At 41.0% G+C, this 22,611-nt stretch overlaps 1 long non-coding RNA gene and 1 pseudogene across 1 annotated transcript; one reads left to right on the forward strand and one right to left on the reverse strand.

Annotated features, from left to right (window-relative positions):
* The first annotated feature begins 9,109 nt into the window (after window positions 1-9,109).
* On the forward strand, window positions 9,110-10,827 carry LOC140357597 (rac GTPase-activating protein 1 pseudogene; annotated as a pseudogene).
* Window positions 10,828-13,885: 3,058 nt separating this feature from the next.
* On the reverse strand, window positions 13,886-15,860 carry LOC140357598 (uncharacterized). Its single transcript, XR_011926646.1, has 2 exons — window positions 15,759-15,860; window positions 13,886-13,963 (listed from the first exon to the last, which is right to left on the reverse strand). It is a non-coding gene; the product is annotated as an uncharacterized lncRNA (long non-coding RNA).
* Window positions 15,861-22,611: the final 6,751 nt, after the last annotated feature.

Genomic DNA, 22,611 nt, shown 5'->3' on the forward strand with positions numbered 1-22,611 from the left:
CGAACATGCGGGGGACACGGGCACCACCATGTTTGTTGTGATGACGCTGCTGGGCGTGTTTCTGTCCCAGAATGCAAAGCGCAGGTCAAATTTAACATGAAGCCACACCATGACGCAGAACGGCATGAGCGGTGGCCATCACAGTCGCGCTGACAGAGGGAAACTTGCAGGTAAAAGCAACATGGGGCCATCTTTCATGGTCTGTCTCATGCAGAAGGATATGGAGGAGCGTAAATGTAAGCGCACGTGTCCCGGCGAGGCATCATTCTGACAAAATGCTGATATTTGTGTCTCAGTCAGCTAGTTTTATACCGGGTTGGTCGGGTTACGGGCACAAATCAAGGGGTTGGACAACACACTTCATATAATCAGTTCATATAATTGTGTTCATCATTTTGCTTGAAATCTTTTAGTTTCAGGGGCAGGTAAAAACAAATCCGTGTTTCACTTTCAATTTATAATTTGACTTATTGGTTCATCTCAAACTGTAAAACTATGATAAATACTGTGTTTTTAGATTGTAGAATATGAATATATCGTACTGCCAGACGAGGAAAGAGCCAGATTTTCCATTGATAACATTGTTCTTGAAATATCACAAATGTAATCATCATTTCCATCAGTTACTAGACCCTCAAACTCACTATATTTCAACACACACACACAACAATATTAAGTACAGATTTGGCTTTTGAAATGCAGTGATGTCCCACCAAACCAAGTATTCTTATTATCATTATGACACAAAAACCTGTCATGTAGCTGAAACTTCCTGGCAGACTGTGGGGAGAGTGGTGTTTGATACCATTTTGGGGCTTCTCTTTCCACTAAACAGAGTCATTACAGCCCCTCCACACACACACGCCCCCCTTCATACACACTCCCACTCGCCGCAGCTCTGTGGTCGGCCCCTATATCTGTCACTCACTTTCATGAAGTCACATGACCTTCTGACTGTTCCTCATGTGAGCACAGTGCCCCACTTATCAGTCCAACACACTAACTAACTAATCAGTTCATCTTTGAAGAGTAGAATACACTTGGCTTTGCTTCTAAGAACAGATGTAATGGACTTTTTAGTATATTTTGTGCTTTTTGTTTTACTGTTGTGGTTTCAGGCGGGCGAGAGCAGACTAATCTTGGTTATTTTTGTTATTTTTTGCCGGTGGAGGGTGCACCACCTGCTTGTCTCCGTGGAGATGTTTGACAGTAGAGCCTTCAAGTTGAGAATAATGTTCAGGTCGAATATGGGGTTAAAGTTGACACAGTCAGGCCAAGTTCAGATCTGTGGTGACACAGTAAGAATGCATCTTAATCAAGGCCAAATTTAGCCATAAAACACCTGTAAATATATTATTAAAATCAGTAGAAATAACTCACAAAAAGAAACAGAATACTTGTAATTCCCTCCACTGTCTTCTGTCCGGATGTGGCTCCCTCAGCTGCCCTCACTCATGTTAAGGGTCTGAACATGAGCCTGTCATGGGTGAGAGTCAGAGACAGTGTGGTTTGCAGTTTGGTTTTGTCTTTGCATGAAATATGAACGACATGTTAACCTTGAGCTTATTCTCACAGGTACAACCAACATGTACTTGACATATTCACAACAAGATACAACACGACTTTCACTCTGCCTAAACAAGAACTAATGCACTGGAAGAGACTTGGAAGAGCCATTTCTCACTGGAATGTGCTGCCACAACAGAAAATGCCATAACGCCATAATTGAACATACATGTTGTTGTTTTGTTTGCAGATCTTGTGATGTGTTTTGATTGTTAATGTACTTTAAACGCTTTACTTTGAGATTGGACCATAAGAAGAGTATTTCTGCTGCTGTAGAGTCTAATAAAAAGTAATATAATAAGTACAAGATAGTGCCATAATGTGGAACATTCTAGACAAAACAATCAAAATACAATCAACATAACATTATTTCTCCCCGAGGTGCAATTTAAGCACAATGAGCATCGACATAATTCTAATCAGAGTCAAAACCCAGAGCAGGAGGGGAGTAACAACCCTCAGGACAAAATAGTTTCTACTTTATGTCCTTCAGCCCGGTCGTAGGCACGGTCTTTCCCCTTTTGAGTGAGTTTTGAGCCCAGTCCGTCTGATCTGGGAAGGAGCAAAACTGTAAATGTACCGAGAGGCACCTCATGAGAGCGTAGGCTTAGGTTTCTGTAGCATTTGATTTAATGACAATGCTCGGTGCAGATGTAGAGCTGTTGACACTATTGCTCACAATGGGAAGCCTGTAATAGTTTGCATTTTTAGATCTGATTAGGGCTAATATCTTGGTAAAGTCTACTTTGCATAGGACAAAAAAAGTGTTTTGTTCTAAAACCATGTTTGTAAAATTCGGCTTTCATCCGGCCCTGTGCCAGTGTCCTAGAGGAGCCAGGGAACTCTCTCTTACTCTTCAATAACATCTCCATAAAGACAAGATCAGACGTGCACCCTCCACCAGGAAAGGTACACAGTGCACCTTTAAAGTCTTCCAAATGATCTCATGTAAATAGCAGCTGGCAGGCTTCAGACACTTTGGCATGACATTTAGCCCATTAATCAAGGAAACATTTCTTAATTTGTTGTTAGGTTTTAAGATTCTACACCTTGTCTTATAACAATATATGTTTCCCCAATTATTATCACTTCAAATGCTAAGTGGCATTCATGGCTGTCAAGGAAATTCTCCTGAACTGTTGAATAAAATGTAATGTCAAATAAATTCCCAACTGTTCTTGGGGAAATGTCCAGTTTCAGTGTGAGTTTAATGAAATGTTGATCTGAAAGTGAAGTGTTTTGATTGTTTCGATAAAGACACTGGCTGCGAGGAACAATGGCGTCTGTTGCATCTGTTTAGGCCCGACTTTAGCTCCCTGAGCCAAACAAACAGGGAAATGCAACCAGTCACTAATTAACAAGAAATTCTGAGGAAGAGGATATTGCTTTTACAGTAAGTGCGTATCAAAAGGCCTCATTTCTCTGTAGGGAAGAGAGATTTTGTATTGTTTAAGTTACAATAAAGGCGTGTGGAGACAGGACGAGCACCAAATCTTTATTTTGAAGGGTCAAAGGTTGGATTGATAGGATAAGATAAGCTTTATCTTTCCCACAATGGGGAAATTTCACTAAGTAATAAAAATAAAATAAATAATAAAAAATAGATAACTTATCAAAACACTCTTGTAGAAAAACTCTTATAAAAAACCTCTTATACTCTTAATAAAAATAATAATAATACTCTCATTGCTCCCGAAATGCAAAAAAATGTGAACAAGTGGAACAATATGATTTCAAAGTGAGATACGATCATATCAGAGTTGACAGTGTTTTGTATGAGGGTTTTACTGTATCAATGTAATTACATTTAACACATTAAATTAGCAATAAAAACACCTATAATTGAATTATGCCTGCTAGATGTGTCTAATGCCATACTGTGTGCTAAAGCAGTAACATCTCTGGAGACAAGCAGGTGGAGGATCTCCCACAAGAAAAGTTACGCACCTTTAAATATTTAAGTTTTAAGGAAATAATACTGGAAAATACCACCTAAATAAGTCATTTAGTGGTTGACAACAAGAATAAAATGTCTTGTTTTACTTCAGATAAGAAAAAGACAAGCATTTTCAAACTTGAAATTAAACAAAGTAAACGCTCAAAATCAAGATCAATATTAATTCACTTTTTAACCTATAATCTTGATCCTCTTGAAAGATTGTATTTCTGTCCAGTGTCATAGCACATAGCAGTCATAGCACTTTTACAATGACGTTTGATTTGATCTAAGGTCAAGTATTTCTTAAATTCTGTGACAAATTTCCAATGTTGATTGTTCGCACAAAAAAGTCAGAGTGAGTTGATAGCAATAAGTCCATCTGTGATGTTTCAACATAATGTCCAGGATTTTACAGTGACAAAGCATTTCCTCAAAACACAGAAGCTCAAAGGTTGAGTTTTGCATCATCTGTGATACAATGATTTTGTCTGTTTGAAAGGTTCGTTCACCAAAGTGTGACAGTGTTTGAAGTGTGGAGTAAAACTAAGGTTTCTTAGTTAGTTGGAGTGAACTCTTTTACCATAACACAAGCATATTTAAAAAAAACAACTCCTTTTGACGTTCCCACTGCTTTTTGTGGTGCTACTGTTTTGTCCTGGTTTTGTCCTGGTTTAGAGCTGGTTTAATCCTGGTTTAGACCTGGTTTGGTCCTGGTTTAGTCCTGGTTTAGTCCTGGTTTAGAGCTGGTTTAATCCTGGTTTAGAGCTGGTTTAGTCCTGGTTTAGTCCTGGTTTAGTCCTGGTTTAGAGCTGGTTTAATCCTGGTTTAGTCCTGGTTTAGTCCTGGTTTAGTCCTGGTTTAGTCCTGGTTTAGACCTGGTTTAGTCCTGGTTTAGTCCTGGTTTAGAGCTGGTTTAATCCTGGTTTAGAGCTGGTTTAGTCCTGGTTTAGTCCTGGTTTAGTCCTGGTTTAGAGCTGGTTTAATCCTGGTTTAGTCCTGGTTTAGTCCTGGTTTAGTCCTGGTTTAGTCCTGGTTTAGAGCTGGTTTAGACCTGGTTTAGTCCTGGTTTAGACCTGGTTTAGTCCTGGTTTAGACCTGGTTTGGTCCTGGTTTAGTCCTGGTTTAGACCTGGTTTAGTCCTGGTTTAGACCTGGTTTAGTCCTGGTTTAGTCCTGGTTTAGTCCTGGTTTAGTCCTGGTTTAGTCCTTGATTTTCTCTGATCATTTATCAAGTTCACTGAACATCAGATCAGGTATTTGCCAAATAAGATCAGAGGACATGTTTTTTTTAGAAGCTTTCAGGAACTTTGCTCCTGACCTATGGACCAAAACCGTTAAAAGACTACCCTCAGTGCCAGTGCTCTTGTTTTAAATGATTGAAGGATGGGTCAAAAGCAGAGGACTATTCGTATAAGGACAAACCTCAGTAAAGCCTCAGTAAAGTTGTACAATACATGTCAGTAACCTACAGTGCACTGTCACCTTAGATACACAGACCTACTGCATCTTTTACATCCTCACACGTTATTTTCCCATTCATTCATTCATTTGCTGCCTTAATTCTGCCTGTGCAGTTCTTCTCCCCTCTAGTGTTGTTTAGAAAAAATACGTTTTAAAGTTTGCTACTCCTACTTCTTCTACTACTACTACTGCTACCCACTAGAGGGAGCTCTTTCCTCATTCATTCGCACTACTGCGGTCTAATGTTGAAAATGTAGCAACTCAGGCTAATTAAAGGAACCTAAGTGTTTGAATATATATATATATATATATATATATATATATATATATATATATATATATATATATAAAAAATATTTAATAAATACTGAACTCTAAAAATATATATATATATATATATATATATATATATATATATATATATATATATATATATATTGATTGATTGATTGATTGATTGATTGATTGTATGTCTTTTCTTTGCTATGAGGAAGGACTTAAGGAAGGACAAAACTATATTACAATATATTATACAAGTCCCTGGCTCTATGAATGTATACATTTGAGATATAGAAGTAAACTTACAATTGTGGTCGCTGTGAAAAATCTGACCTTGCATAAAAGATTATTCATGTTTAACGTCATTGCACTGCTCACTTTCTGCACTACATCTGTGAATTTAGCTGTGCATTTTGTGTACATACTAAGTCTATTTTTAACTTATTAGTAAACTTTATTTGTTTCTTTAATGCATGCCTTATTTGATTTGACGTATCTTGCTTTTATTATTGCTCATTACTGTATGTTGCACCGAATCACCAAAGCAAGTTCCCAGCCTGTGAATTTTGTTCACTGACAATAGCAATAAACCTTTTCTGATTCTGATTCTGCTTATTCAAAAGTGCACTTTGTAATAAAGAGATTTTCCATTTGCCTGTAATGTTTCATAGTACAACATAAATATTGTTAAATATACGTATTTATGTATTTATTTATTTATTTATTTGTCTATGGGAGTTTTTGTTTATAGAAGATCTTTTACTGAGAGTGTTTTTCAGACTTCCTATAAGTGATCTGTTCTTCTGTATCTACCTCTGTATCTACCTGCGTTGGATCAATGAAATGTCCCCATGTGGGACAATAAAGGAATATCTTATCTTGTCTTATCTTATAAAACTTATCCTGGCCTGGTGGCGTCGCCTTTTTGTCTCCATGGAAACAGACAATGCCATACTCTTGAACATTCCGTGCAAGTAATAACATCTAATCAGACAAGCGGAATCTACAGAAAAAGGACAGAAAAACAAATGAACTCAAGCGCTTTTCCCACACAACACTCCACTCTTTATCGCCTTGTTTTTCTGTGCCCTCGATGGGAAAAGTCCTTGCAGCATCAACAGTTTGTCCCATGTATTTCTTTGGCCTACAGTAGCAGAATAGTTTGTTGTGTTGATCTGTGTGCAGGACTCTCCTCTGGATCAGGTAAAACATTGTCTGGCACCGGTCCATGCTCTTCAGAGGAGGGCTGCTGTTTACACTGTCCCGTGAGACCAGTTGTGGGAGGCACACAAAACAGACCACACAAGTCTGGAAGGAAAGCTTCATAGTACTTTCATGTATTGCAGTAGTGATAATATACGGTATTTTTAAGGGGTGAAAGTGGCATGTTGGGTTGAAAGTTCTTCCACAAATCCTACTGTCAATGTTTAACACAAAAACGTACTGTTGTTGTGTCTTTGAGCAAGGACCTTACCGTCATAGGCCTTCCAGCGGTGACTGGACACGCAGCCTGGTACTGTTCTAAACGTTCCATCCCATTTATTTGAATGAGGCAGCTAAACAAAAGTGTGAATGTTGACGTTTGTAGACAGCGTTGACTGGGGGTATCCAAACTATGGCTCGGGGGCCAAATGAGGCCCTCAGACCTATTTTGTTGCAAAAAGTTGTACTTTTTACTATAAAATTAGAAACATTCTGCTATAATAACTTCAATAACACATATTTTGATGAGATACAGACCAAGTATTATTGTTCAGAGCTTTATTAACGGTGTGGAGGCTCATCAAAACTACATCAAATGCAACATTTCCAATGATTCACTTTTTCGTCATCTCGTCTGTGGCCCTGTGGCTCATATATGCTTCAAAATGCGGCCCTCAGTGAAAAAGGTTTGGACACCCCTGGTGTAGACAATTGGCTGTTGTTTAAATGTTCGTTGTATTTTTGGTGTGATTAGGAATTTTGTCAGATTTAATCAGTGGTGGAAAGTAACAAAGTGCAAAAGTAAAAGTACTGAAGTATCTGTCAATTTTGCTGTGGATACAGAGAGCGGGTAACTGTCATTTTGTAAATATTTCACCGGACTGAAAAGTAAAGTACTTTTCTTTACTGTTTGAAACCGCCTGAGTTGGTTTAGGAGGGGAGGGGAGGACGGAATAAAAATACAATTTTATTCTCACGTTATCAAATCACATTTCTACCATCCAGAAGTCAGAGTTGAATTTAAAATAAAATTGTATTCTAAATAATTTTCTTGAATTCTTAGAATATAGGCCCTACTACCACCTCTCTACATTATCTACATAATTATAGTTATCAATGCAAGAATTATTTATTTTATCTTTATTATTTTCCCCTCCATCCCTTGTTGGGAAATGGGAGGTTTTGTCTATAGGAGTTTTTGTTTATAAGAGATCTTCTACTGAGAGTGTTTTTCAAACTTCCTATAAGTGATCTGTTCTTTTCCTCTGTATCTACCTCTGTATCTACCTGCGTTGCAACAATGAAATTTCCCCATGTGGGACAATAAAGGAATATCTCTATCTATAAGAAATGAAAATAAACAATATTCTGAAGTAATGATTATTCTTTATTTGAGAACTTTTCATTGAACAGGTTTATTTCAACAAAAACTGGTCATACTAGACAGAGCAACATGCTCTTTGTTTTGATTAGCTTTTATTCACTTTTATTTTTAATTTGCCCACCCTTTTGATTTTGATTCAGAACTCAACCCCTGGAGCTGACAGCTTAGCCCCCGGGGCTCATCCTAGCCGGAGGCAAAAGCAGCAAAAAACCACCATAAAACACACCCCACACGACCCACACAACCCGCGGGTCAAGAAATACAGATCAACACCGAAAAATAAGTCACAGAGAGGCCGAGAACAATGAACAGGGCGCTAGTCTAGCTCCCAATTTAACACGCGGCTAACAGGAACAAACAACACAAAGATTCAGACAAAACACACCCAAAACACCACCTCAAACACGAACGAATAGGAATGCACACAGTTACACACATCAGACAACACAAGAAACACAAAAGAAACCAATAAAACTGAATGATTGAGGGAGAATGGACGCTTGAGCGCTGGGGCTCCGGCCAGCTCCGGCCAGCAAGTGATCTCGGTGTCGGAGTTGCTGGTGCAGAATAAATGTTTTTATTTTTTTTATTGAAGTTTTGGCCATAATAATAATAATAATCTTGAAAAACAGGAAATATTTTTTTTTTTTTTTTTTTTAGGATTTCAGCTTTTGACGTTGGCGGGCTCGCAAAACAACTTTATGTATTATTATTTATGTTTATTTATTAAAAAACTCTTGCCTTTGGAGTAATTTTTAGCACGTTAATGGTTAAACAAAAATATCTATTAAACTGTTCAACAAATCTGCATAATTGTGTAATGGTTCTCAAAATCTGTCTGAAATACTTTTTACTCTGGAAGTACATTTTTAAGGGGATTGTACAAAAGGCCCCATGGCTCCTTTGTTTCCATGTGCTTGTAGTTAGTGGGGCGTCCAGTAGGGGGCTCTCCAGCCTTTGCATTATAGTGTGCTTTATGATGTCACCTGCATTCCTTTCCTTTCCCCTGTTCAAGGGCTCTTCCGCCTTTGCGTGGTAGTGTCCTTTATGACATCACATACGCTTTATGACATCACATACGCTTTATGACATCACGTGTGCTTTGAAGATGAAGGTATAAAAGGAGCGGTATGAGTCTGCAATGATTACGAATCAGATCAGTCTGTGTGTACCTGTGAGAACCAAAGAAAGCTCCTGAACGTCGTTGTGTCTCCTCATCATTTCCGAGGAACTGTAATTCTACTTCCCAGGTTCTCCAACAGTTGCTTACTGAAGGTCTGTCACCATGGACGCTGCTCTGGGAAACCTCCAGAGCTTCTACGACAATATCCTCACTCATTTGGATGGTCTGAACGAGAGCGTTGAGCCTAATTTCATTCAGATGGTCCTAAACTTTGATGATTGCCGTCGTAAGTGGCTGAGGGCTGAGCAGGAGCTTGGCGCGTGTCAAGAGAGTCTCGCCAAAATGGAGACCGAGAAAGGGGCCCTGGAGGTCAAATTGAAACACGCCCGGAACCAAGTGGGTGTAGAGATCCGGCGCAGACAAAAGGCTGAAGCTGACTGTGAGAAGCTGGATTGCCAAGTCCAGGTGATCCAAGAACTGCTCATCAGTGAAGACTCCTCCAGTATCCAGCGCTCCTCTTTGGCCTTCCTCAACACCGACAATCAGGCTTGATCCAATGTCAATACAAGCCGCAGAATCCATACAATCGATGAATCGACCTCCATCTTGTCAGACATTAGCTATGATAAAACGGACAATTCTCTGGATTTGGACGCATCTACAGTGAGGCTCAGAAAGAGAAAGAAACGTCGCTCTTCCAGAAATCACTTTGATGGGCCTCTAAATATCTCCAGGCAATCTCGATCACCCGGAAAAACCTCAGGAGCTGGAAATAAGACGTTGGTGACTAAGACCACAGTGTCAGTTCCAGCCAATGGTGGACCTGTCGAGGCCATTTCCACCATCGAGACGTTGCCCTACTGGACCCACAGCCACAGAAGGAATGCTGCGATGGAGTGGGATTCTGAATCTGCCAAATCTGAGGATGTGTTTAAGCAGCTGAGCCTCCATGAGGACGAGCTGTAAACTCACCCCAGCACTCCCAAGAACGACGGAGGTGTGCGCCTCCACGAGTGTCTCCAAAACCGTGTTCAAACCGGAGTCTTGTGTGCCGTGTGGAAAGAAAATCAAGTTTGGGAAGAGAGTGGTCTCTCACCCCGAGTGTCGCGAGCTCTGCTCTCTGCCCTGTATCCCCACTCTCCCGGCCACGTCCGTCAAGATTTCAAAGATTTGCCCCATGATCCCCCATCTCTTGTTGTTCACTGCGAAGTGAAGGAGCTGAAGGAGAAGTTCCTCAGGAGCAAAACTGTCCCTGTCCTGAGCAAAGTGGACGACATCCACGCCATCGTAGGCCTGCTCAAGGACTTCCTTCAAAACCTGAAGGAGCCTCTGCTCACCTTCCGCCTCAACCAGCCCTTCATGAACGCAGCAGAGGTTTCTGATGATGACAACAGCATTGCTCTGATGTACCAAACTATTGGAGACCTGCCGCAGCCGAACAGAGACGCCTTTCTGGTACTCTACCTTCAGAGGGTGGCAGACAGTGAAGAAACCCATATGGACATCAGTAACCTCGCTCAAGTTTTCGGGCCGACGATTGTGGGCCACGCAGTTCAAAACCTTGAGCCCATGACCATCCTCCAGGACACCAAGAGACAGCCTAAGGTTGTGGAGCGTCTGTTGTCGTTTGTTGTTATGGCGGAAAACGGACAGCCGAACCTCGACCACCTGATCATTGAGAACGTGAACTGCTATGCCACTCCTGAGAGAGTGAGTATGTTGGAGCCACTGACCACTCCAGAACATCATCTCTGTAAAACTCCATCCTCGACACATGAAATCCTTCACGCCAAGAGTCGGCTGTAGGTTTTCCTCATCAAGGGAAATTCTTGACTTCTCCACGTCTGAAATAAACCAAGTCTGTCAATCTTAAGCTGCTAAACTCATTTAACCTGTTTAAACAAATTATCAACCAAATTGTGTTTTACAAGTGTGTGTCATGTTTATATTTTTTTCTTTTGAACATTATCTATTTTGACCCTCGTGGCTTGATATCGGCACCTCGATGCCTAGACTCGAGCTGTGCGGCGCCCTCGCCGGTGGGGCGTCCAGTAGGGGGCGCACCAGCCTTTGCATTATAGTGTGCTTTATGATTTCACCTGCATTCCTTTCCGCTGTTCAAGGGCGCTTCCCATGACATCACATAGGCTTTATGACATCACGTGTGCTTTGAAGATGAAAAGCAGTCTGTGTGTACCTGTGAGAACCAAATAAAGCTCCTGAACGCGTCGTCGTGTCTCCTCATCATTTCCGTCTATCCGAGCATCCATCCTGGCCTTAAGTAGTGCTCTGGCCGGCACTCTGCGCAGTGACATCTGCACACCTGAACAGCACCGTACAGTCCACACAGTCCGGAGTTATCTCTCCAACAGGCACACTTTTACTTAGGTTATATCGATGTTCTCTTGTTATCTTCTTTCCTGCTTTTCTATCTATACTTTTACTTAAGTAACAAAGAGTGTTTATTTTTACCATTATTATTAGTATTATTTTGTCTTATGCTAGCTGTTTTTATTTTATTTTATCTTTATTTTTCCCCTCCATTCCTTATTAAGAAATGAGAGGTTCTGTCTATAGGAGTTTTTGTTTATAAGAGTTTTGTTTATCTACCTGCGTTGCAACAATGACATTTCCCCATGTGTGAACAATAAAGAAATATCATATCTTATCTTAAAATTTAATAGTTTTTGTAGTCATCAAAACAGCGTTGGCTTTTGCAGGTGTTCTGGAATAGTCCATAAAAACAGTGAGCTGCGAGACAAGAGTTAATTTGGCACAAAATCTTCCAAAGCGCAGCGAAAAGATAAGAGTTAATTTGATAAGAACATGCAGAGTTTAGCGTCTTTACCGTTTTACAGCTTATGTTCACCTTCCGCTCTATCTTGCAATATCGGCAATACTAAATGTAACGACTCAGATTGCGTTCACACCTCTGTACTGCATGCAAGTTCTCAAATCATTCACTTCTGCTTTCACTATCCATTTGTATAGGAAAGTGTGCTAATCTTGAGCCAATGTCGTTTGCTTTGAGGATAAATCGTAATGGGAGTCGTCAGATCATAGGGGACATTTAAAGCTCCCAGTTGCATTATGGCTCATGCGCGTGGGCTTGACACTTGTTTACCTGAGGCTTGGGGGCATACACATGGATCAGAGGAGGGTGTCTGTGAATTGAATGGGTGGAAAAAATAGTCCACCCATTCAGGAGTCAAGTGTGGTTGTGGAGAAAATATAACACAATCTGGCAACGCGTAGAAGAGGAAAGGAGAAAATGTACTTGTGAGCTGCGGAGAAACACTTATATCTGCAAAGTTGAGGCGTGGTCAGCTTTTCATTTTACATATTGTTAAAAATGTGAAATATTCAAGACCTAACAAATACAGCTTAAACAATCCAAAACCATTTCTGAGTGTACACGCAGCATAGAGATGTTATTGCCTTGTCGTGAATATTTTCTTCAAAGCATTATTTGAATGCTCAAAAATACAGAGAAAAGGATGTATACTTATTGTGAGCGCAGCTGCCTTTCCACAGACCTGACCAGTAACTTGGCCTGGTGGCGCTCCCTACGTGTAGCAATAGAAATATATACTGTATGTTTAGTGTCACATGTCATTCTGTGAAACATTATCCAAGTAATGGAACAAGAGGTTTCAAATGTAATCATCCGGACACTGTTTGAATCCGAAGGTCTTTTTGAGCAGCAGCGTTTATACTCTCCTGTGCTCTTATTGGTCCTGCTCAGAGGGAGGAGTTAGAACTGAAACTTACCCTTGTTTGCAAGTCTTCCAGTTTCACTCTGAAGTCTTTAAGGACTTTTGAGTTCCTTCATCAGCATTTGACTGGTTTGTGTCTTATTGCAGACTGAAGGAAGATTGCATCTCAGACCACTATTTCTATTTAAAGAAGGGGTTTTGAAACTGTCAGACATGCAAACAAGGGCAAGGCAAGTTTCACTTATAACTTCTCCGTTTAAGCAGGGCTAATTTGTGCTCAGGAGAGTATACATTCTAGTTCAATCCATCATTGGAAAAATATTGACTTTCGATTGAAGGTCAAAAGTGTCTAGTGTGCAGGCGACTACATTTGGACAAGAGCTGGACATAATATGTTTCTTAGGACAAAATGATGGCGAAAAGCTGGTGCAGGTGGACAATCTACCAGAAAAGCTACATCGTGCAGCTTTAATTTCACTTGGTCTATTTATCCTGACTGGCTCCATGGATTAGTGGCTTTAGTGGCTAGATTGATTATCAATAGTGGATTTTTGGAAGCCGTATTGATCATACTCCAAATCTTCAAATGTGATATTGATGTTTCTGTACCATAATCACATATTGCCTATAATTTAAGGTTCATTCATGTCTAAACAATTTATTAACTTTTTTTTGCATTTCTATGGCATGTAATTTGTGTTGTTTGTGTTGATCACAGCAGTCAAACTCATGCAATAATGAAAAATAGAGAATAGATGATATAGTAAAGCTATAAATATGTATGAGGCCTCTGGTGCAAAATAGACATTTCCATATTGCACAACAGATTGCAGTGTTGAATTGTGTAAATGCTTGAGGATTCTTGCATTTTCTATTATTGGTATCAAATCTTTGATGCGAATGGTGAGGGATGACTTTGTAAGCTGTTGTATGATGTTGAAATTGTCTATCAATCTGTGAAAGTGAAGAAAGTGACATCACAGGCCAACAGAGAATAAAGTTCAAACATGCAAAAGCCATTCATATTCTCTTCCTCTGCTGTACATTTGTTTCCACCATCTGGCCTATCTCCACCGCAGCAGCAGAACCATTAGCCATCTCAGCCTCTCCAGCTCCTCTTCTTCACTCCAAACCAAATATTTTCCCTATCAAATCCATCATTCTATCTCTTTCTGAAATCACTAAAAGATGGTCTCTCCCTTTTCTCTCTCTTCCTTTTTAACTGTATAGCATAAAACACATACTTTGAAGACGTACAACTACAGAAGACGTACAACTACAGAAGACGTACAACTACAGAAGACAAACAACTACAGAAGACAAACAACTACAGAAGACGTACAACTACAGAAGACGTACAACTACAGAAGACAAACAACTACAGAAGACGTACAACTACAGAAGACGTACAACCGCAGAAGACGTACAACCGCAGAAGACGTACAACCGCAGAAGACGTACAACTACAGAAGACGTACAACTACAGAAGACGTGCAACTGCAGAAGACGTACAACTACAGAAGACGAACAACTACAGAAGACGTACAACTACAGAAGACGTACAACTACAGAAGACGTACAACTACAGAAGATGTACAACTACACAAGATGTACAACTACAGAAGACGTACAACTACAGAAGACGTACAACTACAGAAGATGTACAACTACAGAAGACGTACAGCTACAGAAGACGTACAACTACAGAAGACGAACAACTACAGAAGACGTACAACTACAGAAGACGTACAACTACAGAAGACAAACAACTACAGAAGACGTACAACTACAGAAGACGTACAACTACAGAAGACGAACAACTACAGAAGACGTACAACTACAGAAGACGTACAACTACAGAAGACGTACAACTACAGAAGACGTACAACTACAGAAGACAAACAACTACAGAAGACGTACAACTACAGAAGACGTGCAACTGCAGAAGACGTACAACTACAGAAGACGAACAACTGCAGAAGACGTACAACCGCAGAAGACGTACAACCACAGAAGACGTACAACTACAGAAGACGTACAACTACAGAAGACGTACAACTACAGAAGACGTACAACTACAGAAGACGTACAACTGCAGAAGACGTACAACTGCAGAAGACGTACAACCGCAGAAGACGTACAACCGCAGAAGACGAACAACCGCAGAAGACGAACAACCACAGAAGACGTACAACTACAGAAGACGTACAACTACAGAAGACGAACAACTACAGAAGACGTACAACTACATAAGACGCACAACTACAGAAGACGAACAACTACAGAAGACGTACAACTACAGAAGACGTACAACTACAGAAGACGAACAACTACAGAAGACGTACAACTACAGAAGACGAACAACTACAGAAGACGAACAACTACAGAAGACGACAACTACAGAAGACGTGCAACTACAGAAGACGTACAACTACAGAAGACGTACAACTACAGAAGACAAACAACTACAGAAGACGTACAACTACAGAAGACGAACAACTACAGAAGACGACAACTACAGAAGACGTGCAACTACAGAAGACGTACAACTGCAGAAGACGTACAACTACAGAAGACGTACAACTACAGAAGACATAACATACAACTACAGAAGACGAACAACTACAGAAGACGACAACTACAGAAGACGTGCAACTACAGAAGACGTACAACTACAGAAGACGTACAACTACAGAAGACAAACAACTACAGAAGACGTACAACTACAGAAGACGAACAACTACAGAAGACGACAACTACAGAAGACGTGCAACTACAGAAGACGTACAACTGCAGAAGACGTACAACTACAGAAGACGTACAACTACAGAAGACATAACATACAACTACAGAAGACGAACAACTACAGAAGACGTACAACTACAGAAGACGTACAACTACAGAAGACGTACAACTACAGAAGACAAACAACTACAGAAGACGTACAACTACAGAAGACGTGCAACTGCAGAAGACGTACAACCGCAGAAGACGTACAACCGCAGAAGACGTACAACTACAGAAGGCGTACAACTACAGAAGACGTACAACCGCAGAAGACGTACAACCGCAGAAGACGTACAACTACAGAAGGCGTACAACCACAGAAGACGTACAACCACAGAAGGCGTACAACGACAGAAGACGTACAACCACAGAAGACGTACAACCACAGAAGACGAACAACTACAGAAGACGTACAACTACAGAAGACGACCAACTACAGAAGACGTACAACTACAGAAGACGAACAACTACAGAAGACGAACAACTACAGAAGACGTACAACTACATAAGACGCACAACTACAGAAGACGAACAACTACAGAAGACGTACAACTACAGAAGACGTACAGCTACAGAAGACGTACAACTACAGAAGACGTACAACTACAGAAGAAGTACAACTACAGAAGACGTACAACTACAGAAGACGTACAACTACAGAAGACGTACAACTACAGAAGACGGACAACTACAGAAGACGTACAACTACAGAAGACGTACAACTACAGAAGACGAACAACTACAGAAGACGTACAACTACAGAAGACGAACAACTACAGAAGACCTTTTCAGTTGGCTGCCAAACGCCATTAAAAGCAACAACAACAACTGGGAATAAACATACAATAACGTAAAACATCCCTAATTTCAGATGGAGGGCAATAATGTATGAAACTCTGTAAGATATTCAATGCATCAAAAATGGTGAATATTAAACCTTATTGTTATTTGTAAGGAATTGGGTCCACGTAATCAACATATTAATATTCTGACAAGTAATCATAAAATCAAATTCACTTTAGTTCATTTATGACAGAGAAGACATTGAAATGTGTCCCAGTTTTCATTTCATGGTGATAGGCCGAGTAACTACAGAGACATTAAGCAAAAACCAGGTCAAACCATCTGCAAAGAATAATTCTAAAAAACAATTTTAAACTGGCATTCTACAGCGCTGTGCCATGTAAACCCATACTATCCATGGTATCAGAGTGATGAAAGATTAGCACTGTTGCCATAGCAAATAATACATTCAGTAGTGAAAAGTGCTCAAAATGGCACTAGTAAAGAGGAACCAGAAGGATTTTGAATCTATTTGAGTGGAAAAATCCTTATCTTGACCCCATTTTTTGGACATCTCATTTGTTCTGGGTCCACACTTGCCCTATATGTGGTGAACCTGTGGGAATCGTTACATCAGATCCTGCGCATTGATGAAATTGAAAAAGTGTGAAGGATGACTCATCCCAAGCCGATAAATCCATTCAAGTTTTGACATGCTCTGACGTCATGAGATCTCCAGGCGCCTGTTCTCATGCAAAATTAATATGACATCTAAGATTAAAGGAGGCTTCTTGTGCGTTTGTCTGCCCTTGAAAGAGATTGAATGTTCTGGTGTGTAAGTAGAGGATGAGTCTGAAATGTTTTATGAATGTCTGATCCAAAAGCAGGGAAACTTGTTTGGTAAATTGTGAGTGATACAGAATTGTGACATGCTCCTGTTTCCATCTATTTGTATTCTGTAAATTGTTACATCAACCAACCCAGTGTCTACAGGTGGACATGAACATCTTTTACAACGCAGTGCAATGCATCCTTCCGTTTGGTCAATGCTTATTGTACACTGTCCCTGTGTAAAGAATCACTATAGCGTACGTTTAGTGCACAGAGGAAACTCGAGTAAATGTCTGTGCTATATTATTGAAGACACAGAGGAGCTCTTCTAGGCTGCAGCTTTTGGTCACCTCAGTAACTGCATTTGCATTTCCAGTGTTTAGTCGGGGCCAGCCAATTTGGCCCCGGAAGGGCTTAGAATGTGTCTGAATGTGTTCGAATGTGTTCATGGACTAGGCAAGACACTTTCCTCTTCTGTTGTGTGTCTGAGGGAAATTGAAACTGAGTGAATTGTGAGTGCTGAGCGGCCTTGTAAAGAGGATTCATGAAGAGTATATGAATGAAAATACAACTCCAAGTATGTTTTTGAAGAAAGAATAATGTTATAAAAAAATGGCAATGTATCTGTAAAAAAAAACGCAATATAACCGGTGTTGAGTTAAGTTGTTTGAGTAATTATTTTCTCAGTGGATGTCATTTGATTTATTGTGGTTTGGTCCAAAACAAAAGGCGCTCAGCATTCAAGCACAAAACAAAATTAGAGATACATTTATGTTTTTTGACAAGGTGTAGGCAGAAGCCAAAGCTTATTGTGCCGACCCTTCTCTCAAACTCTCAACATTGGTGGACATTTTTATAGTTCACAAGCGACAGTTCATCAACAAAAACAACATTACATCACACTGGACAGTCTGCTCACAAGTATCCTCCACAAGCAGTTTTATAACAACAAAACTGCATTTTTATTCTGCTTAATATTTTTCTATGATTATTTTATTAAAGATCCCTTTAAACTGAAATAAAAAAGTGGCATTTTTTAATTCATCGCAACAATTGTTCCATAATTTAACTCCTTTACTAGACAAACAAAGTTCCCTCAGCGTGGTTCTCACATAAGGTCTGTCAAACAAACACACGCCCCTTACATTATATTTACTTTCCCTCTGGGTAAACTTTATCCTCAATGATTTAGGGATTTGATTACATTTAACTAAATACATACATTTAGCAGTATACAGGTCTACCAAATCATAAAACTTTAAATTTGGTGTGGCAATACTCCAGGAAGCTCCTCTGCGTTTTAAAAGTCCACACACCATCACCAGAATCATTGTGATGGTTTTACTCAAAAGCACAAAGAAGCTTTTCCGCTTCTTCATTCTCAGTAGAGTTTAATATAGGAATCTTCACTCCAGAGCCTGAACACTGGAGGGGGTGAAGAAGAAAGAAAGAAAGAAAATTAGGCTCTAAATGTTCTTTCTTTTCTTCACCCCCTCCAGTGTTCATGCTCTGGCGTGAAGGATCCTATCTCATATATATCTTGCCCTGCACCTCCTCCGCATCGCTCATTAATCCCTGCTGCGGTCCAAGCGCCAAACTTATTATATTATATCATTCATTATACTCGTGTTGCATTATTAAAACTGCTTCCCTCCTCAGTGCACCAGCAGATATTGCGTCCTCTGCTGGTGATTTGCTTTCACAATGTCATAATGTAGGTGCTTTTACTTGTTTTCCATATGAATTCAAATATTTAAACGGAGACACAACACCAGAAAAGTTACATATTGCACCTTTAAATACACTTGAGCAGGATGTGTCACTAATGAAGCCTGCGTAAATTCAGCCTGGAAGACCTAACTCCACCCATCTACATCAAGGCCACCATGGAAGGACCCCTCTCCCCAGCGCCATCATCGCACTCAAGCGGGCGCCTGCCTGTCCGTCTGTGAGAGTCAGATCCCTCCTTCACCATGGACTCTCCCAGGTTTCTGCGCTTATCCCAAAGAGGTTATGCAGTTTTTCCTGGCCAAAAAGTAGGGTGAAAGGTCAGGGGGCGTCCGTACCATGGCCCTCGCACCTGCTCCTCATCCCCAATCAACGCTCTCGGTGACTCCTCCCCGCTCCAATCAGCACCCAGGCGGTCACATTTAAGCCCTCAGGCAGATGGTTCGGCCGCTCAAACCGTACTGCGACCCACCGCCTCCCCAGCTCCTCCTCTACATTCGCCTCATCCTCTACCTTCTCTCCACATCTACCACCACCAGTCTCCAGGCTCCGGGGGGAGACATCTAATACAAATAGATCATGGAGTGCCCATGATTGCAACGTCTTCCGCCGGGGTCTGAGCGTCAAATAACTCGCGAATAAAGCTTGCTAAACAGTCCATTCTCATGGTCTCTTTGTCTCTCCAGGGTGAAATGCTATAGATGCCTCCGAATATCAGAATCAGTGAACTCTGCCTACAATAAATCTGTCATGGAGATCAGTGCTCCGCTGGTGCACTACTGTTATGTGTCCCGCAGCCAAATAAATCAATCTTATCTAGGTCATTTACTGCAGCACACTGACACATTGTGAACGCATGTGTGTGTGTGTGTGTGTGTGTGTGTGTGTGTGTGTCTGAGTGTGTGTGTGTGTGTCTGAGTGTGTGTGTGTGTGTGTGTGTGTCCATGTCGCTCGATGTGTGGCCATGATACACAGTGACCCTAAAACAGGTGGGGAATCGATGTGTGCATATTAAGGTTTAGGCTTCGCCTGATTAAAATGGCTGTATTTGTTATTTGGTAAATGGTTACTGATGAAGTGGCTGAAACTGAAATGTAATCATTTTCTCAGTAACACCACAGTCCACATGAATGAAGGATGAGAGAATAAATAAATGAATGGAAGCGGTAAAGAAAGAAGACAGGTAAATAAATACAAAAATAAACACTTCCCTTGGTCTTCACAGCTTTGAGGTAGTGCAATAATTTAAGGAATTTATATAAGAGGACAAAATGGTTTCAAATACTATACATTTTGGTTTCTGGTTTGAGAATTTAGAGCAATGAATATGGTCTTTTGACAGCATTAGGATCATATTTTTTTGTTGTGTTGTGTTTGGCAGCCAAATAAAGAGGTGCATTTACCGCCACCCACTGTAGTTGTACGTCTTCAAAGTATGTATTTTACGCTATACTGTAAAAAAAAAGAAGAGAGAAAGGGACAGAAAGGGAGCGAGAGAGAGAGAAAGAGAGAGAATGAGAAAGACAATGAGAGAGAGAAAATGTGTGTGTGAATATGTGTTTTACAAGTGTAAGAACAGTCCCAAAATATATCTTCTTCTTCTTCTTTGGTGTTTTATGGCGGTTAGTTGGTCTCCAAGTGTTACATTACTTCCACCCTCTGTAGTTAGACTTTAGACTTTTCTCCCAAAATATATGGGAGACAGATTTAATTAAAAACACTTGCCCTTTATGACACCGCCAAATTCTAAAACACAAAACACAGCCTATTCCAGATGGCAGCTTTAATTCCAAGTACCTGTGTCAAACAGAGAAGTCTACGAAACGTCTGAGGGAGGACAAAGCACTGGATAAAAGTCTGGCAACGAGGTTAAAGTAAGAAGAAGAAGAAGAAGAAGAGCTAGTCTCCGGTCTGGAGAGACGGCGGAGGAGAGTGGATCGGTGGTCGAAGACGTTCTGGACGGCGTGGAGGAGCAGCCTTTTCTGGCTGCACGTGCCCGGAAACGTAAAAAGTCCCTTAGCTCGTCCGAGGGTTCTGGGAATGAGCAGCAGGATGAGGCTGAAGCTATTGATGTCCGGAGTGAGAGCAGAGACTGTAAGGTGATCATAAAGCTTGCACAGGATAGTGCATCCTTTAAGGAGTGGAATTCAGTGGCATTGTCAAAGAGCCTAACTGTAGCTGTGGGAGTGATCAAGAGTGCGAGTGTCCTTAGAGATGGCTCGCTGCTGGTCGTGTGCAAGGACGCGGCTCAGCAACGGAAGGCGATTGGAACTAAACGTCTGGGTGGAAAGGACATTCTTGTGTCTGATGCTGAAAGAAACACGGTCAGAGGAGTTATCGTAGGTGTCCCTACGGCGACGTCTGTGGATGAAGTTAAGGAGAATTTGACTGGAGCTACGGTGGTGGACGCTAGGCGGTTGAAGGTGACCCGGTTTGGGGTAAGATGTGACAGCTTGTCGGTAATGGTAACACTTGAAGGGAGGTGCCTGCCTAGTACGGTGTTCATTGGGTACATGTGCTATAGCGTCAGGCCATATGTTCCGCCGCCCCTGCGTTGCTTTAAGTGCCAGCGCTTTGGGCATATTGCAGCGGTCTGTAGAGGGAGGCAAAGATGTGGTAAATGTGCAGGAGATCACGAGTATGGGAAGTGTGACGTGGGAGCAAGACTGAAGTGCTGTAACTGTGGGGAAGAACATAGCTCTGCCTATGGGGGATGCAGGTTTAGCAAAAGAGCTGCTGAGGTGCATAAAATAAAGGTCTCTCAAGGTATATCCTATGCAGATGCAGTCAAGAAAGTTTCAAGTAACGAGTTTAGAGTAAATACAGAGAGAGGAGCCAGCGCTGCTCCCAGCCAGGGCGAAATGAGAAAGGCCAGCGTGGCTCCCAAGAAGTGTGAAGGTTTCAAGAGTGGAGGTCCCAAGTGTGCAGGTTCCAGAATTAATGAGAATACCCTGGTTGTGGATAGAGAGGATTTTGTACTCTTTATGGTGGATGTTGTAAACTGTGCTGCTCAGACTCAAAGCAGAACTGAAAGGATCAGGATCATTGCTAAAGCTGCAGGGAGATTCCTTGGAACAAAGGAGCTTGATTGGGCAGATATAGAAAACAGGCTAAAGGCGCTAAATGGGAGTCGGAGTGATGGGGGTCTGCTTTTGGGGAGTCAGAGTGATCAGAGTGACGAGATGGGGGTGGGGGTGGTCTCCTGTCCTCGCCCAGTCTCGTAGACGCACGGCTACCAAGCAGCGACATCAGTGGACATATTAAAGCCTATAGAATGAAGCCTAAAGAATAAAGCTACGGTCTACGACAGAGTCTGAGGACTACGACAAAGTCTGAGGAATAAAGTCTGGCGGTAATGCAACACTTGGATGCCAACCGCCATAAAACAACAACAACAATTGGATGCCAACCGCCATAAAACAACAACAACAACAACAACTGGAAGTCAAGGCACTGGAAGAAGAACTTTTAGGACTACGACAAAGTCTAAGGAATAAAGTCTGGCGGTAATGCAACACTTGGATGTCAACCGCCATAAAACAACAACAACAACAACAACAATAAAGTCTGGCGGTAATGCAACACTCGGATGCCAACCGCCATAAAACAACAACAACAACAACAACAACAACAAAGAATAAAGTCTGGTGGTTAATGTAACACTTGGATAGCAACTGCCATAAAACACCAAAGAAGAAGAAGATAAATAATAATAATAATAATAATAATAAGATCAGGCTCATTATTAGTGTATTAATATATTTGATTTATTCTTTTTTTCCGTGTCTCTGAACACCGTGTGCGAGCAGCGG

Source organism: Eucyclogobius newberryi, unplaced genomic scaffold, assembly GCF_026437365.1.
Source record: "Eucyclogobius newberryi isolate DKJ021-1_F unplaced genomic scaffold, fEucNew1.0.hap1 SCAF_13, whole genome shotgun sequence".
In the NCBI taxonomy this organism is placed as follows: domain Eukaryota; kingdom Metazoa; phylum Chordata; class Actinopteri; order Gobiiformes; family Gobiidae; genus Eucyclogobius; species Eucyclogobius newberryi.